Source organism: Heterocephalus glaber, unplaced genomic scaffold (assembly GCF_053883595.1).
Source record: "Heterocephalus glaber isolate CG9 unplaced genomic scaffold, H.glaber_assembly_v1.0 deba00000281, whole genome shotgun sequence".
Taxonomy (NCBI): domain Eukaryota; kingdom Metazoa; phylum Chordata; class Mammalia; order Rodentia; family Bathyergidae; genus Heterocephalus; species Heterocephalus glaber.
Window position 1 is genome coordinate 13,079,500 of NW_028258139.1, and position 10,069 is coordinate 13,089,568.

General features: G+C 47.1%; 2 pseudogenes; both read left to right on the forward strand.

The window, feature by feature from the left end:
• Window positions 1-508: 508 nt before the first annotated feature.
• LOC106008391 (MAP/microtubule affinity-regulating kinase 3-like) lies at window positions 509-2,085 on the forward strand (annotated as a pseudogene).
• A 244-nt stretch (window positions 2,086-2,329) lies between these two features.
• Window positions 2,330-3,040, forward strand: LOC147830228 (MAP/microtubule affinity-regulating kinase 3 pseudogene; annotated as a pseudogene).
• Window positions 3,041-10,069: the final 7,029 nt, after the last annotated feature.

Here is a 10,069-nt window from a genome sequence, read left to right on the forward strand (position 1 = left end):
AGAACAGGAAATCAAGGATTTAAAATTGTACTTTAAAAGAAAAACTGCAGCTTCAGAACACAAGGGCGGGGCAGCAGTGGTGTTGCGCAGGGTGGAAAGCGAGCCTCAGAGAGGAAAGCAGCCGGGTGCAGGCACTTTCTCCTCGGCCCCTTCCGTGGTGGGCGCCTGCAGCCCTGGGAGGGCTGTCTCGAGCTCCACCTCCTCAACATCCTCCGGTGCCTCTCAGGCCCCAGGCCTGAGCTCTGCACCCTAGGGGTGGCTGAAGGGAGAGGTTCCGCCTGCGGGGAGCCCTGAGGCTCAGGGACACCAGGCAGCCCCGACCCGCCCCCGCCCGGCTCCCCATGGACCGCGCGGCAGCCTGGGCAGGGGGAGATTGAGTCCGGGGGCCCAGGGGGACGCAGCCTGGGCCAGGCCCGGGATCTAAAGAGAGCCCCGCTGCCCGCAGGCCGCCCAGGGCCAGGCGCTTCCGATTTCGCCCTCGAAACGTGCAGAATTAAAGCGCACTAAGATGTCCACGAGGACCCCGTTGCCCACTGTGAATGAACGAGACGCTGAAAACCACACTTCACATGGAGATGGGACAAGAAGTTACCTCCTGCACTGGGTGCTCTGGAGCTCGGTGTAGCTTCCTGCGCAGATGAACAGCCTCACACAGGAAACTACAGACTGTTGAAAACAATCGGCAAGGGGAACTTTGCAAAAGTGAAATTGGCGAGACACATCCTCACAGGCAGAGAAGTTGCCATAAAAATAATTGACAAAATGCAGTTGAGTCCAACAAGTCTACAGAAGCTCTTCAGAGAAGTAAGAATAATGCAGATTTTAAATCATCCGAACAGTGGAGTTGTTTGAAGTCATTGAAACTGAAAAGATGCTCTACTTAATCATGGGATATGCAAGTGGAGGTGAAGTATTTGACTGTTTGGTTGCACATGGAAGGATGAAGGAAAAAGAAGCTAAATTAAAACAGAAGATTTTTTTGGATCTCTGGGCCTGTGGTTTTTTTGGTTTGTTTGTTTTGTGTTTTGGTACCGGGGATCGAACTTGGGTCCTTTCGCTTGCCCAGCAGGCGGTGAAACCACTGAGCTAAATCCCCGGCCCAGAGAAGCTAAATTTAAACAGATTGAGTCTTTAGTGCGATATTGCCACCAAAAACTGATCATTCACAGAGACCTCAAGGCTGAAAATCTATTGTTAGATGCTGATCTGAACATTAAAATAGCAGATTTTGGTTTTAGCAATGAACTTACTGTTGGCAATAAACTAGACATGTTTTGTGGTAGTCCTCCTTCACATGTAGGCCCAGAGCTCTTCCAGGGCAAGAAGTATGTCCGGCTGGAGGTTGACAGTGCAGTCTCGGAGTCATTCTCTGCACGCTAGTCAGTGGGTCACTCACTACCCTTCAATGGACAAAATCTAAAGGAACTAAGAGATAGAGTATTAAGAGGGAAATACAGAATTCCTTTCTACACATCCACACACTGTGAAAACCTTCTCAAAAGCTTCCTGGTGCTAAACCTAATTAAGTGTGGCCACCAAAAATCATGAAGGACAGGTGGATCAATGGAGGGCATGAGGAAGATGAACGTAAACCATTCATTGAACCAGCACTAAACATTCAGACCAGAAAAGAATGGATATCATGGGGCCGGGGATTTAGCTCAGTGGTTTCGCCGGCTGCTGCGCAAGCGCAAGGACCAGAGTTCGATCCCCGGTACGGAAAAAAAAAAAAAAAAAAGAATGGATATATCGTGGTGGGAATGGGATATTCACAAGAATGAAATTCAAGAATCTCTTAGTAAAATGAAGTATGATGAAATCACAGCTACATATTTGTTGTTGTGACCCCAGTTCTAGCAGCAACCTTTTGCTTGCTAAGGTGTGGCCAAGCAGTGACCTCAGCAACCTTATCGGCAGTCTCCTCCTCACAAAGTGCAGAGAAGGGTTTCTTCCAGCCAGAGGCAGAGGTGGTACAGTGACCATGCTGGGCCCGCTATTCCTTCAGTTGCATCTCCACAGAGGAGTCAGACCAGTACTGCAGACAGTGACCTCAAGGGAGATGGCATTCCCCTCCTGGAAATCTAGCAGCCGTGCTGTGGGAGGAAAGGGAATCACTCCAGCCAGCCCCACGCTTGGGAACACAAGTTGCAGCAATTTTTTTTTTTTTGGTATCGGGGATTGAAATCTGGACCTTGGGCTTGCAAGGCAGGTGGCAGAACCATTGAGCTAAATCCCTGGCCCCTGGTACACAAGTAATCGCAACAAGGCAGATATTCATGAGCGCAAGAAAAGCCCTGCTGTCCCCGGTAGCAACATAGCATCTGGTGGAATGATAAAGTGAAACACTTACATTTGCAGTGAGATAACTACTACAGACACACTCAGTGATTCAGAATGGCCAGGAGAATGCACTGTTCCTGATCAGAGAACTCCAGTTGCTTCAACTCACAGTATTAGCAGTGCAGCCACCTGAGATCTAATCCACTTCCCCTGAAGCACTGCTGGTTGTAGCACTTTGCATGGCCAACTCCAGGGAGCGGCGAACTATAACATACAATGGGCCACCTGCCTTGCCCAGGCTATCCCACAAAACCACACTAATGTCCCAGACTCAAAGTTGAGGCTCCACTAATCTTTGTAGTAAATTAACTTCAAAACTCACAAGGTGTCGAAATGTGTCTGCCTAGCAAAAAGATGAAATTAAAGAAGCAAAACCTTGCTTCCTGCACTTCACCTGGAGCATGAAAACCACTAGTTCCATGGATCTCAGTGACATGATGTGGGAGATCCACAAAGTTCTGGATGCCAATAACTGCGCCTAGGAGCGGAGGGAGTGCTTCCTGCTCCTCTGCATCCACAGAGACGGGCACACGGCTGAGAACCTGGTGCAGTGGGAAATGGAATTCTGTAAGCTGCAGAGACTGCCTCCGAATGGCATCTCTTTAAGCAGATATCAGGGACATCCATAGCTTTCAAAAGTATTGCTTCCAAAATTGCCAATGAGCTAAAACTGCAACCCAGTAATTATGGTGTAAATTAAGTAGCAACTTAAAGTGTTTTCCTGACACTGATGGAAACGTATAGAATAATATTTAGGCCGAGGATTTAGCTCAGTGGTGCCTGGCCTGCCTGGCAACCACAAGGTCCTGAGTTCAAACCCTAGTACCAAAGAAAAAAAAAATTCAGGCAATAACATCTGCATCTTCTAAATCAAGACATTGAAGTCCAGGACAAGAGCATACCTGGGAATGAAAGCTGGCCTTTGCTACAAATGCACTACATTAAAGTCGTGTGACCTTGTGCCTCTGTCTTGTTTCTGTTGCCCTGGGAATCCACACGTGCCACATCAGCCACACCTCCTGAGTGTGGTGAGTTCCGGGCTGTGGGCAACAGGGTGTGTGAAACTTCTCCTTACACTTGCAGCCAATGTTGTCACTAGTACCTCCGTGAGAGATCATTTGGTGTTAAACATTACAATTGCCAGGGAGGAAAATACTGAATTACTGCTACGAATTAACCATAAACCAGTTGATCATTAATACAGGTTTATAGTTCACGCCTGTGGTTTTGTGTTCCTTGTTTTGTGGGGGTTTTTTTTAGTGCAAAAAGTTTAAATTTATAGTTGTGAACATTGCTTGTGTGTTTTTCTAAGTAGATTCACAAGATAATTAAAAATTCACTTTTTCTCAGTAAAATCTTAAAACAAAACAAAACAAAACACAAGCCTGGTTTATTTACTCCCCAAACAGCAAACCTGGTGTTGGAAATAAGCCCCCAGACTCAAAAATGTTAGTGCTGGAAAGAAGACATTCAGACAGCAAGAAAGAGGACTTCTGAGAAAGTTTAAAGTTTACTTCTGCAGAAGGGTGTGAGTACACTCAGATACAAGGCAGCAGGTGCACCTAGCGGCAGGGAAAGGGTGTGGGGAGTGTTTAAGCCCTAACAGTTGGGGAGCAGCTATCCTTTAAATTCACTGGCTGAATTCAAAGGCTTGCAATCTAACACAGTTGGCTAGTTTAAGCTACACAAGGGGAGGCTCATCTGAAGGGTTGCTGAAGGGAAGGAGAAGCGAGAGGGGAGGGGGTGTGGGGAACAGAAAGTCCTGGGTCTGCAGCTATGTTCTCAGAATTTAGGCATTTCCAGTAGTGTGTTCGGGAGGGGCTGCCTGGAGTGCACTAGAGTTTAAAATGGAGGCAGTCCTGTTTATATCCTTTCATAGAAAAGACCTTGTTTCTTACATTATTCAAGTCTCTTTCCGATGCAAATGGGTCTGTCCATTCAGTTTCACTTGCAAGTTGCCTTTTTCTTTAGCTCCCTCCAGCCCAGAAAGCAGCAGCAGTGGAGACAGCCTGTCTAAGGCCTATCTCCACTTCAAACCCACGTGATGGTTTGCACTGTAACCTGGCAGACAATCCACATCCGAGGTCACACATACTGATATTAGCCTTTAAATGTGTGCCCCACCCTGGCTTACAACATGTGCCTCATTTTCTTGAGCACCCGTATACCACTCTTGAGTGTATGCTATATCTTCCTCTAATAAATTTTTCTCATGCCTCTTTTTAGTGAGGTGTCCTGAAAATTCTTTTTCAGAGACAGGAGTCAGCGAAGCTGCATACTTTTTTTTTTTGTGGTACTGGGGATCGAACTTGGGTCCTTGTGCTTGTGCAGCAGGCAGCGAAACCACTGAGCTAAATCCCCTGCCCTTTTTTTTTTTTTTTTTTTTTTTGAGACAGGGTCTTGCTATGCAGTTCAAACTGGCCTTGAACACACTATGTAACTATGCAGCCCCAGGCTGGCCTCGAACTCACAGTGATCTGCCTGACTCAGCCTCTTTAAGTGCTGGGATTACAGGCATGTGCCATCTCACCCAGCTCTGCATACTTATTTTAAAGGGGTTGGTTAAATTCCTTATTTCAGCCTCAGGGACCCTCAGACCTAGCCCATGACAAATTTTTGGAGAAGTTTTTTTTTTGTTACCGGGGATCGAAGGGGATCGAACTTGGGTCCTTGCGCTCAGGCGGCAGAACCACTGAGCTAAATCCCCACCCCATATATCTGTTCTTAATGGGCTGGGTGGTACCAATTATAGTATAATATCAAGTTCCCATTCATCCCTTAGGGAAGGGATGTGATTTTAATCATTTGGGGGGGGGCGATATTGGGGATTGAATTTAGGACCTTGAGCTTGCAAGGCAGGTGCAGCATCACTGAGCTAAATCCCCAGCCCTGTGATTTTAATTTTGAGTCCTTGCCTTCTTCAATTGCACCTCCAGCCACAAGTCTGATGTCTCTACTTTCACTGACTTCCTTGAGAACCCAGTCTCTGACTGAATTAATCTTTACATAATTTTGCTGCCTATAATACTATTGCCTGCTGTTGTCACAGCCACAAGTGTTCTGTGTTGGGATTGGGCAGGCTTGCCGTGTCCTACTTCTGGATCTGTTTTTACTTTCCAAGTATACTTCATAATAAGGAGAAAAAAGCCCATTAAAAAGATGGGAGACTTCTGCAAGCTTATTTCAAATCTTTTCCTCTTTTTTTTTTTTTTTTTTTTGGTTTTAAGAGACAGGGTCTTGCTTTGCAGTGCAGGCTGGCCTTGAACTCCCTGGCTGACCTTGAATTTAGGGCAATCCTCCTGCCTCAACTTCCTGAATGCTGGGATTATAGGCATGTGCCACTAGGCCTGTCTCGTTTTTAAAATAGCAGGGGTTCAGGGGTGGATGGCAAGCCACTGGTGTGCTGGAAAATGCAGCTCCTGTGATCCTAAACCCAGCATCAGTAAATAATTAAAGAAGCAGAGTTTAAAATAAAAGAAGACGATTTATTTGAAGGTGGGGGAAGGGGAAAGAGAGAGATGACAGACAGCTACTCTGGAGGAATGGGGAACATTCTAAAGTGGATGCCTCAGGATTTTTTTCTCTAGCTCCTTTTATTGGGGTCCTTCTCCCCATGCAGGGTCCTGGAATCTGATTGCTCCCTGGCTGTCTTTGACCCTAACCTTGGATTTCTTCTGGCCCTAAGACTTTTCCCTGTCTTTGGTGGTAGATAAGGGGGGTGGGGTATGGAAAGGTAGTTTAGGTTTAAGGATTAAGTAAAGGGGAAGTGTACAATTCTTATGTTAATTATGCTACTTGGGATCTTCCATGGCCTGGTTTCTCCCTTTTAGCCTTTGTCTGATTGTTTGAGTCTAGCTGCAGAGGCAGAAACTGCCTTTAGAATTCTCTATTAATTTTTAATATAGCTCAGTGAGACCTTCATCCTATCTTTTCCCTACCTATGGGGCCCCCCTGTCCCTACAAGGTAAACAGCAGATTTATGTTTATTTGTGACTTTGTCTTCTAGCTATGCATGGATCAACAAGCTGATAAGGGCCGAGAACCCATAAAAAGCCATCCCATGAAAAAAAGCCAGGTAAATATCTCAGTCAACAATGAAACATAAGCATGATTCCAAAGAGCAACTTCCTGAGAATTCAGGCATGACGAGAGCTGCTGGCAAGACCATGAGGAGAGCAGGTGGTCATAGTGTCTGGTTTCCTAATGGGATTTCATAGTGAAATAAGTTGGTAGTTCCTGGATGTCAAGGTGGCATTGGGACCACTCTTTCCCCTGGTGTTGTAGGGACAGGGGTAGGGGGACAGGTAGGGAAAAGACAGGATGAAGACCTCATTGAGCTTTATTAAAAATTAATAAGGCAGTTTTGACCTCTGCAGCCAGACTCCAGTAATTAGAAAGCCAAAGATAGCTAGACTCGAGCAATTAGAAAGACAAAGGCAGGAGCAGAAATGTAGCTCAGTGGCACATGCCTGCCTGGCAAGTGCAAGGCCCTGAGTTCAATTCCCAGTACCAAAAAAAAAAAAAAAAATGGCAAAAAGAACGAGGAAGAAACTCAGGTCTGGGAAGTTCCCAGGTAGCTTGATTAACATAAGAATCACAAACTTCCCCTTAACTTAATCCTTAAACCTAAACTACCTGAGCATAAGTCTCCCATCTATAATCTTACCCTTCACCAAAGAACAAGGAAAAGTCCTGGCCAGAAGAAATTCAAGAACTGAACTACATAATGAGACCTTGTCTCAAAAACAACAACAAAAACAGCAAAGAATCCCAGAAGAAATTCAAGATTAGGATGAAAGACAAACTGGGGAGCCAATCAGATTCCAGAAGCCTACAGGGGACAAGAATCTCAACAAAAGGAGCTGCAGACAAGAAATCCTGAGCAATTCACTTTTGAATTCTCCCTACTTGTTCAGAGTAGCTGTTTGTCATCTCTCTCTTCCTCCTCCTTCCCCATCTTCAAATAAATTGTCTTATTTTAAACTGCTTCTTTAGTATTTCACAACACTGGGTTTAGGATCACTGGGAGCTGTGATCCAGAGCAGTGGCTTAGGATCCATCCCTGGACACATTACAGCATAGCATAGAGTGGCATGGTATACAACCCTCCCTAGACGTTATAGTGTCCTTCTGTGTGGCTTTTGTGCCTGGGCCAGGCTTGGTGCTGACAGCATGACCTGGCATGATGTATGCCTGCCTGGATCTCAGAGTGGCCCTAAACTGGGACTTTTGCTTATTGTCAGTCCCTGCCCTGGGCAGAGGCCAAGAAGCCATGTTCCAGAGTTCATTTGGAAGCATTTATTAGAACCACATGGCCCTGGTTTGTCTGTCCTTCTGACGGGAGGCCTGTAGTGTGGGATGGTCTTGGTGAGGGTTATGGGGGTGCTGTTCCACCTTCCTCCTCTTTCTTGAGGGGTCTCAGGGTGGGCACAGCCCATGGGTGCCACTATTCACAGTGTGTTCTCTCTGTTCTGGGCCAGGTCCCAAGGCCCAGTGTAGGTTCTAGAGTCAAGATAAAGGGGATAAGAAGGTTCCTCTGCTAGGCCAGGCCCCAAGGCCCAAGAGCAGAACACAAGACAGATAGCATCAAAGGTAGCACCCAGGGCTGAGGATTTAGCTCAGTGGTTCTGCCCCCTGCCTCAAAAGTGCAAGGTCCTAAGTTTGATCTCTGGTACCAAAAAAAAAGGTAGCACCTGGCAGGAGGACAGCTGTGTATACCCTTGGCCAGGATAGCCAAAACTGTGTGGGAAATAAAGGCATCAGAGGGCAAAGAAAGAGAACTCTGAAGAGGAGAGAGGGTCTTCCTTTATCACACCCCACCTCCAGCCCCAGCACTTGGACTGCAGCCATCCTGGTACAAAGCAGTACCTTTGTGGGTTTGATTGCCTTACCCTAATGACTGGTGGTACAGAAAATCTTTTTATGGAATTATTGGCCATTTAGATATTGCCTTGGGAGAAGTATTTGTTCAGATCTTTTTGCACTCTTCATTGTGATATAAAGAAACAAAACTGATGTTCATGTATTGCTCTTGTATCCTGTAATTGTGGCTGGGTTTATTTATTGGTTCTATTTATTTTTTGTGGATTCTTCGGGATTTCCTAAACACAGGACTATGCCATCTACAGATAGAGACAATTTAGGTCTTCCTATCTCACCTGGATCCTTTTTGTTTTGGTACCAGGGATCAGGATCGAACTTGGGTCCTTGTACTTACACAGCAGGTGGCGAAACTGCTGAGCTAAATCCCTGGCTCTGCCTGGATCCTTTTTAATGGGGGGTACCGGGGATCAAACTCAGGACCTTGTGCTTGCAAGGCAGGTGTGGTGCCACTGAGCTAAATCTCCAGCCCAACCTGATCCTTTTCTTTCCTTTGCTTGCCCACTTGAGTTAGGACCTTGGTATAGTGTTGAGCAGCAGTGGTGAGAATGACATCCTGATCTCGTTCCTGACCTGAGGAAGCATCTAGTCCTTCACTTCGCTGTGGAGTTTTTATTGTTATTGGATGGAGGAAGGCTCTTCCATTCCTAGATTGTGGTTTTTTTGTGTTTTTTCTTATTGTTCATCATGCCAGCATGTTGGGTTTTATCAGATGTATTTTCTGTGGCTGGAGAGTTAAGAGGATTTCATTCTGCCATACCTCTTGCAAAACCTGAGGAGCCTGAAGTGGAGACACAGGGGCTTCAGTCTCGGGGTGAAGCAGTGATGGCCCTTTGCTGGAATGTCTTCCTACTTTGTAGAAAGGACTGTAAGGGCCGGGATTTAGCTCAGTGGTTCCATCATCTGCCTCGAAAGCTCAAGGTCCCAAATTCAATCCGCGGTAGGTACCGGAAGAAAAAAAAAAAAGGACTGTGAGAAACGACACATGCAGCCTTTCCGCAGCACCTGGCAGAGGTAGCTGTCAGTGTCTATTCTGTGTCCCCATGCAGCAGATGCGTTGCCCATTCTGAGATGACAGGGACAGCTGCAGGGCTGCATGGATCCTGCAGCCAGCAAGGGCAGCCCGGTGCAGCCAAGGATCTGCTTTTGTGCCTCCAGCCACTAGATGTCAGTGCAAACCAAATAAACTGGTGGAAGTCCGAGGGTCCTGACAGGCTTCCCTGGTCCTTCCTGCCTGTCTCCACCGTGTTCCTCCTAGTGTGTGAGTTCACCTACTTTCCGCTGACTTTGTATCATCATCTTACAGTCAAATATCAAGGCTGTACAGCTCTGGGAGGTGGGTCGGTACAGCTGGCTGCTGGTGTAGAGGTTTGGCAACTTGGCCATGCTGCCCAGGAGGACGCCAGGCCAGCATGGTCATCCTGAGACCTCGAATGGGAAAGGAGGCTCCAATTGTAACCGGCCTGTCCTTGGGATGAGGGGCTGGTCAGGGAAGATTGTTCTACAGAACTTCCATTGAATCTGTCCTGTCACCCCCGGAGGCTGAATTAGGCTAGTCAAGCTGACATCCGCGGGTTGTGTCCTCCTGGAAGCGCTGGCATTTGGTATGTTTTGCTACTCAGCCTGAATTATGTAATGAGTCAGGGACCTCTGAACAAGTGGAGTCCCTTCTCCTTGCCTGGAAAGGACCTGCCAGGTGCAGTCGCTTCCCGGGATAGGCGCTGGGATAGAGGGGCAGGGCTGAGCGCCTTCCGCTTTCCGGCCCTGGGGCGGGACTCTGGCGGTGGGTGGGGCCTGGATGGGGTTGGGTGGGGCTCTGTCAGAGGGCGTGGCGGTAGGCGGATTGGGG